This window comes from Spinacia oleracea, chromosome 6 (genome assembly GCF_020520425.1).
Source record: "Spinacia oleracea cultivar Varoflay chromosome 6, BTI_SOV_V1, whole genome shotgun sequence".
In the NCBI taxonomy this organism is placed as follows: Eukaryota; Viridiplantae; Streptophyta; class Magnoliopsida; order Caryophyllales; family Amaranthaceae; genus Spinacia; species Spinacia oleracea.
The window spans coordinates 4,267,095-4,275,064 of NC_079492.1; the positions used below are offsets into that span (position 1 = coordinate 4,267,095).

At 31.9% G+C, this 7,970-nt stretch overlaps 1 long non-coding RNA gene across 1 annotated transcript; it reads left to right on the forward strand.

Annotated features, from left to right (window-relative positions):
- Positions 1 to 897: 897 nt before the first annotated feature.
- On the forward strand, positions 898 to 2,401 carry LOC110794154 (uncharacterized). Its single transcript, XR_002534948.2, has 3 exons — positions 898 to 1,116; positions 1,405 to 1,483; positions 2,024 to 2,401. It is a non-coding gene; the product is annotated as an uncharacterized lncRNA (long non-coding RNA).
- The last annotated feature ends 5,569 nt before the right edge of the window (positions 2,402 to 7,970 follow it).

The following is a 7,970-nucleotide window of genomic DNA, read 5'->3' on the forward strand; positions in this document are numbered from 1 at the left end:
TTAATACTTTGTATCTAATTCTTTGGTTTATATGTTTCAGTTCTGCCTATCAAAGACCTTATGAATTACTGCCATTTTAATCTCAATGATTCTGGTTATATATTGAGTTGGATTTATTAACTCCAAACGAAAGACATTGTTGTTTGTACATGGAAGAAAACAGACACAGAAAATTCGAAGGAATATTACTAGCTAGGTTCAGCCGAAAGAAAGTTTTACACGATGGTTATATCGAATATCCTCGAGTAACCAGAAGCCAGAGTTACTCAGATGTTTGATTCAATTTTTTTATATTTGTCATTGTAGCGATAATTTTGTATAGGAGATCGAGAAATACGTGAAAATATTTGCGCTGTAAAACTAGTAACACGATCAAACTACTCATGGTGGGATTTTATAACTCACCTGTAAATTTAGCACGATGTTCGTCGTTTTAACTAATTTCTGTTCTAGAACTTCGTCTATACATTACTTCATTTCTGATAAGATAATGGGACGCATTATACGCACGTGCAGGCTGCTATGACATATGATTAGTGGCCTATTAACAACCTTTCCGAGATGAAACCCCACATTCAAAAATTAGAACAAAGTCCAATCATTTTCTTCATCGTTAGTTGATTTTTTATACCCATGTGAGGGGTGCAAGTTGCACCCAGGTGCATGTATATTGTTCTATAATTACTCAACCACCGTCAATGTTTCACCCTTACTCATTTTTTTTATTGAGGCTTAATCTAGGAAAATAATAATTGTACAATTATAAATGAAGTAATCACTCCCTTTGTTTTTGCATCCCCAATTAGTAGAAGGTACAACCGGTTGCGTGTAGCTCTACATGCAACCGGGTTAAAACTACATCGTTTTGAAGCTTCAAAAGAGTCTGACAGTTATTTCAAAAAGGAATAAATTTAAAATTCAAAAACCTGGCAAAAAAAAGGCAAACAAAAAGGAAATCAAAAAAGGAAAAAAAAGTTCCTCGTTGAAATCGTCATAACATAAAAGAAATTAAAGGGACAATAAACCACCCTAAAGCTATTAAAAGAAAAGGAGCAGCCACAATTGCAGAAATCCGTGAACACCAAATTTGATACGGAGTATTCTTCATATATTCAAGTAAGTGTACATTTATGTTCCTTTGCCAGGCAATTTCATTCTTTTGATAATTTTGTGTAATTAGTATAAAGTTTCATTTTTAGTTGTTTATAGAATTTGGTAATTAGAATGCTTGTTCTTTGATTTTTATTATGGTAATTCAGACTATATATTTAACAAGATTTTTTTTGTAATTCGTAATAATGTTCTTCTAGTTACTTGAAAATTTATGTGCTTTCATTGTTTGTTTGATTTTAGTTAGATTTTTTTTACCTCTTATTCCTAGTTTTATATATTTGGGTTTTGCAGAAGATAAAGGGAAAAGGATTGTAAAGAAGAAGAGTGCAAAAGGGGTTAATCTATTCCTCAAGAACAAACGTTGGATCAAGTGATTCGTTCGCCATCAAAATATTTTTTTTAATAGATGTGTAGTATAGTTGATGTCGTTTTTTTTTCCCTTCGAATAGTCTGTTGTTGTGCTTTTCCATGTTGAACATGTGCTTTTAGGTGGTTATGTGCTTTTGATAGTCATAATATGTCAATATGATATTTGTTTCATTATAATATATTTATGTTTTGGATTGTATTTTTCGACTTATAATGTGTTAGTTGTGAATATTTTTTAACCATGATATGAGGAGATGATACATACTGGAGTATTTCTTAGAGGTTTAATGGGGTTTCCTTTGGCTAGAAGTGATTTTTTCATTGGGCAAATAATGTAGTTTTGTTTAGGTAAATGTATTTTTGGGTGAGTCAATGTATTTTTTGACCTACAATGTATTTTTTGACCTATAATGTGCCTTTTGTCATACAATTTATTTTTTATATATATTGCAATGTACTTTTTTTATTTATTAAAATATGTATGTGCTTTTAATAATCTGAAAATGTTATTCTAGTGCTAATCTTTAACTTCTACTTGCAGATGGATACCATGAGGAAATTGAGATTATATTATTGTGCGGAGATAATACTTAGCAATAATAATTCAAAGTTGGACGAGGTCATCAAAAAGAAAATAAAAAGGAAAAGGACAATGCAAAACAAGGAGCTGATCATGAGAAGAAGAGAAAGTCTTAGTGTTAACTTCTAGTGTATTTTTTTTTTTTTAATTTACTTTGCTTAATTTCGAACTTTGATTTTGGGTTATTTGTTATCTCATTTTGTAGGCAACAATTTATCTTATCCTTTTTCATTAAACTAGCACTTCAAGATCACGTCCATTGCGATGAAATAGTCATTTTGTAGCCAGGTTCTTTCTTGGTTTACTAGTATTATAAATGATCAAATACATTTCTTGGAATAGTAAGTTTGCAGCCATTGTGTAAGGGATTTAGTGAATGTTATACGAAGCTCTACGCACCTTGTAATTATGAAAAAACACATTATACCAAACAAAAGCACAAAATATGACTAAAAGCACCTCAAGAGGAACCTAAATACATTTCAAGAATAAAAGCACATGATGTTAAATAAAAGCACATAACACAGTTTAGCGCTAAAACACATCATGTTGTATGTATTTGTATCAGTGAAGGCAACCGTAATGGTTGAGATTAAAAACTAACTAGGGCAAAAAGGCAAAAATGGAGTAGGGATAAAACAATGTAAATTTTTTAAGATATTGATGGAAATAATAAAATAGAATCTTTGACTTTTTATAATATTTAAAGTAACTGATTTTTTTTTAAATTAGATTAGATCCCGTGCATGCACGGATTTGATCATTTTTTTCACAAAATATTTAACTGAATATCTCCCAAACTACTGCATGGTTATAACATTTTTAACATTCTCTTTTAAATTTATTCATCTAACGTGCATATTTAAAATGCTGATATGGTAATTCGACCAAAATATGGAGTGATATATTTTCCATTATTGATATAGCGATTTGACTAAAATATTACCAATTTAGAATAATTATTATTACGTATATCTATTATTGCCATAATTTATAAACTAATTTGTTTCCATACATAAATAATTTATTAAAAAAGGTAGAGAATAAAAATAAAATAAAACAGATACATTTTTTTGGAAAAGTGGTTTTTGGCGGGAAAAATCACACCAGGATTTGACACGTGTCATTCCTGGTGTCTCTTTTAGTATATAGTAATAGATTTCAAACCATAAACATAAGGTTCAGAGAAAGCAAAATCGTCACTTTCAGGGTCCATGATTCCAAATTTATCGTAACCGGAATAATAATAATACTGCAAAATTTGGGCTAAACGACGTAGTTTCAACCCGGTTACGTGTAGCTCTACCACGCAACCGGGTGTACCTTATCATTTGCGATTCACTTTTATTCAATTTGTTGTTTGTTGTAAAAAAAATTAAACATTTTACGCAATATTCTTTGAACATCAATGCAAGATAAATTAATAAAAACAACTAAATTAAAATCAAGAGATCGAAGAATAATCACGATAGTAATATGTACAATTACGATGATTGGAATTAAAAGATTATAACCATTACAGTTTACAAATTTCTTTTTACATCCTAGCTACGGGGTATAATAATAAATTATCCGAATAACATCTAGCGATTTCTTTTCTTTTTTTTTTTTGACGGGAAAATGCAATTTTGCTTCTTATTCAATAGCCAATTTGTCCCTGATTACAGAAGCTAATACCTCAGGTGGACACTCTTCCAACCAAACCTTCACCTCATTAAAGGAAAGTGACAGTTTTGCAATAGAGTGGGCCACTGAGTTGCATTCTCTACGAGCATAAACAAAGGAAACCAAATTAAAATTCCTGGTCTTAGCCAGGATATCCTCTACCACAACTTGAGTGCTTGATCTCTCCTTCACTTGTGTATTCAGAAGCTTCACCAGGGGGAGACAATCAGATTCAACTATCACAGACCTGTACCCTGCATCATAGGCATAAGCTACTGCGAACCTCACTGCTTCTGCTTCAGCCTTAACGGCCTTCATCGATACATCCATCCTCTTTGCTGCGATCATTACCACGTCTCCCACGTAGTCTCTTAATTACCACCATTCCCAACTCCACCGCAGAGTCCGTTGTAGCTGCATCAGTGTTCAACTTAAAAGAGCGATTTCTCATCTTTATTCAACTCCGGATTAACACAAATTGGAGATTGTTACGTTAAAGTCGCACGTCAAAACTCGTACCATGTAATAATCTTACTTAGAATCTTTACTAATGTATAAATTAAAACAAAATCCTACATTATATGCGTGACAAATTAAAACATATATTACGCAACACTCTTGAAACAACAATGCAAGATAATTGTCCCGGTGTTGTAAAGATGGAAACAATGGGCTTCTAATGAAGGCCCTTTCGTGTGTGTTGAAGATCTTGCTTGATTGAATGAGTTGAGTCCGAATTCACCTGCACAAGAGCAAAGTCACTAGCCTCGGGGGTGTTTCCGAGGAAAGCCCCTCCGATGCCTAAGTAAAAACGATGCTCGGATTCTAGAGAGAAGTTCTCTAGAAGAGTAGTCTTAAGGCGATAAATTGGACGTACCTTGAGGTGTGAGCTTTGGCGGCCTATTTTGTGATACCCCAATATTTTATGATTTCGTAAAATATATTTATATAGAAAATGAAGTTATAAATACTATTAAATTATTTTCCGTATTTAATTAGTCTCTTTAATATTTTCGGAAAATTAAAATAACAATTTTAAATCTAGTAGGATTCTTATTGTGAACAACTATAAGTACTACTTAAACCCTATTTAATTGCGGCAGCCCTAATTATATTTTCTTATTCTTAACTTTGTTCTGCCGTTTTCATAGCTTCGTTCCCACTTGTGCGTGAGTTGAACCATCAGCATCAAATCCATTCCTCTTCGCCTAATCATCAAAACCATTATGGTGCCATAGCATGCAAAAACACAAAACCACCAATTCCATTATACCCATTATCATGTATTTAACAATCCTTATCAAGCCTAAACGTTGTTCTTCGGTCGTACTGAGCAATGAGCGCTTCAACGCCCATTCGTCTTGTTCTCAATAAGTAGCGTATTGTATTTAATACATGGAATTATCATCTCGGAAGGTAATCACGCTTAGTCCTTCTAATTGTTCGTGTATATTATTCGTTGTAATCACGCACACTTAGTCTCTTTAAATTATTCGTAATTAAGTATTGATTATTATATATAATCATGTATAGGACTTTGGAGTTGTTTGTTATATATAGTATAAATCTTATGTCTAATTATAAGTGAATAATGTGATAACGTGTATTAGATAAATGCTCAACTCATGGATAATATTGTTGAGTTAGATTTCTTATTATATTAATCACTATTATTTTGTATATGTGTAGATATCTAAGGGTCTAGTTTATTTGTGGATTGATATTGGAAATTTGGATTGGGTCAATCTATATATTCTAGAGTTTTAGATCGTTATAGAGTTTCTTGGCTTTATTAATTAATAGTTAGTAATCACACTTAGTCCCTTCTAATTGTTCGTGTATATTATTAGTTGTAATCACATGCACCTAGTCTATTTAGTTATTTATATATATTAATTACTGAGTTATTTATATATATATTAATTATTATGTGTACTCTCGTAATGTTAGAAGTTGTTACATATATTATATGTGAAGTTTGCTTAATTGATTTATCAATGAGATCTTTGTACATGACTTAGATTATTTTGCCTTTGATATATGCTTATATGGGTTACAGCTGCATTGTTTATATGTTAACTTCTAATACTTGATAAAGTGAATTAGCATAGTAGCCGTATAAGATTGAGACTGTAATGCTACAAGTGTTTTATATTGTACCATACGTCTAATTCTATTAATCTCCGAGCTTAACGCTATATAACATTATTTTTATGGAAGTTTAGATTAATCATTTTGGGATGATAATTGATCATCTTGTAGTACAATTTCTCTTAAGATAATATATGAACCGGTTGGAAAGCACATTGTGCTTTATTATTTGGTCGGAGCTATAAGCACGACCCTAGGCTTAATCTACTCTATTGAGTTAAAAACACTCAATGGGGGGTGTGCACACTTAAAGACTAAGACCTGTTTGGTGGTTACATCCAATAGTCCAATACTATTGGGTGGTGGACTAGATTCACATTTTTCTGGTGGTTACATCCAATAGTTTAATATATACTAATGGGTGGTGGACGCGATCCACATCTCTCTGGTGGTTACATCCAATAGTTCAATATATACTATTGGGTGGTGGACTCGATCCACAATACTCAAATGGTGAACTTATAAGAAATTAAAAATAAACCCTTGTTACTTATGGTTATATGTACTAGTTTTATAAGAATTGTTTATCAATTTGTACTTATGTGTTTGTTAAATTATTATTATTATTATTATTATTATTATTTATTATTATTATTATTATTATATGTCTGCTTATTCAATAAGCGTTGATTACTCAGCTTTTGCTGACGTGTGTGTTTATTTGTTATGTGTGTTAGCGGCCATGTCTTTTTCTTATGGTGGCCCTGCGACGATCCTTTTGGAATTTGTCCACTATGGTGAGCAGTCAAGATTGACTGGAGCAGATGGATCGTGAAAGATGCAATTACAAGTTGAAAGAGCTCAATATTATCGTTTTGTCTTGTATGACCGTTTAATACTTCTAGTTTAAATAGACCACCTAGTAATCGAGTTGTAATAGTTTGAGTATTGTAAGCCTTAGCACTTGACAATGTGATCAAGTGTGGCGGTGATACCTCCGATTTAGGTGTAAGTTTCCGCAAATTTATTATAAAGTCTGTTATATTCTTATTTCTTTCTAGTTAGTAAATCGGGGGTGTTACAAAATGGTATCAGAGCCAAATCGCTCTTTGGGATTGACGCAGAGATCTTCACATCTCAGCGTTTGAGTTGTCTATGATAAAAATGACTAATTAAGAGTGAAGTTAAAAGTTATAGGACAAGCCGTTTAATTGAAGAGACTATCTCTTTTTACTTGTTAGTATGTGATTCTCCTTACATGATTATGTGACTAGTGTAATTAGAGTTCGGGGACGAACTCCTTTTTTTTAAGGGGGATAGAATATAATATCCTTAATATTTTATGGTTCAAAATGTTGCAAAATTTTATTGATTTTATTTTAGAAAGAGTTTCAAAGTATTAAATTTTCCAAACTTTAAGTTTCAGGACGAAACTTCTTTTAAAGAGGGTAGATTTTAATACCCTATATTTTTATAACTAAAAGTTTCCGAACAAACCTTCTTTTAAGGAGGGTAGATTTTAATACCTATATTTTTCTAACTTTAAGTTTCGGGACGAAACTTCTTTTAAGGGGGATAGATTGTGATACCCCAATATTTTATGATTTCGTAAAATATATTTATATAGAAAATGAAGTTATAAATACTATTAAATTATTTTCCGTATTTAATTAGTCTCTTTAATATTTTCGGAAAATTAAAATAACAATTTTAAATCTAGTAGGATTCTTATTGTGAACAACTATAAGTACTACTTAAACCCTATTTAATTGCGGCAGCCCTAATTATATTTTCTTATTCTTAACTTTGTTCTGCCGTTTTCATAGCTTCGTTCCCACTTGTGCGTGAGTTGAACCATCAGCATCAAATCCATTCCTCTTCGCCTAATCATCAAAACCATTATGGTGCCATAGCATGCAAAAACACAAAACCACCAATTCCATTATACCCATTATCATGTATTTAACAATCCTTATCAAGCCTAAACGTTGTTCTTCGGTCGTACTGAGCAATGAGCGCTTCAACGCCCATTCGTCTTGTTCTCAATAAGTAGCGTATTGTATTTAATACATGGAATTATCATCTCGGAAGGTAATCACGCTTAGTCCTTCTAATTGTTCGTGTATATTATTCGTTGTAATCACGCACACTT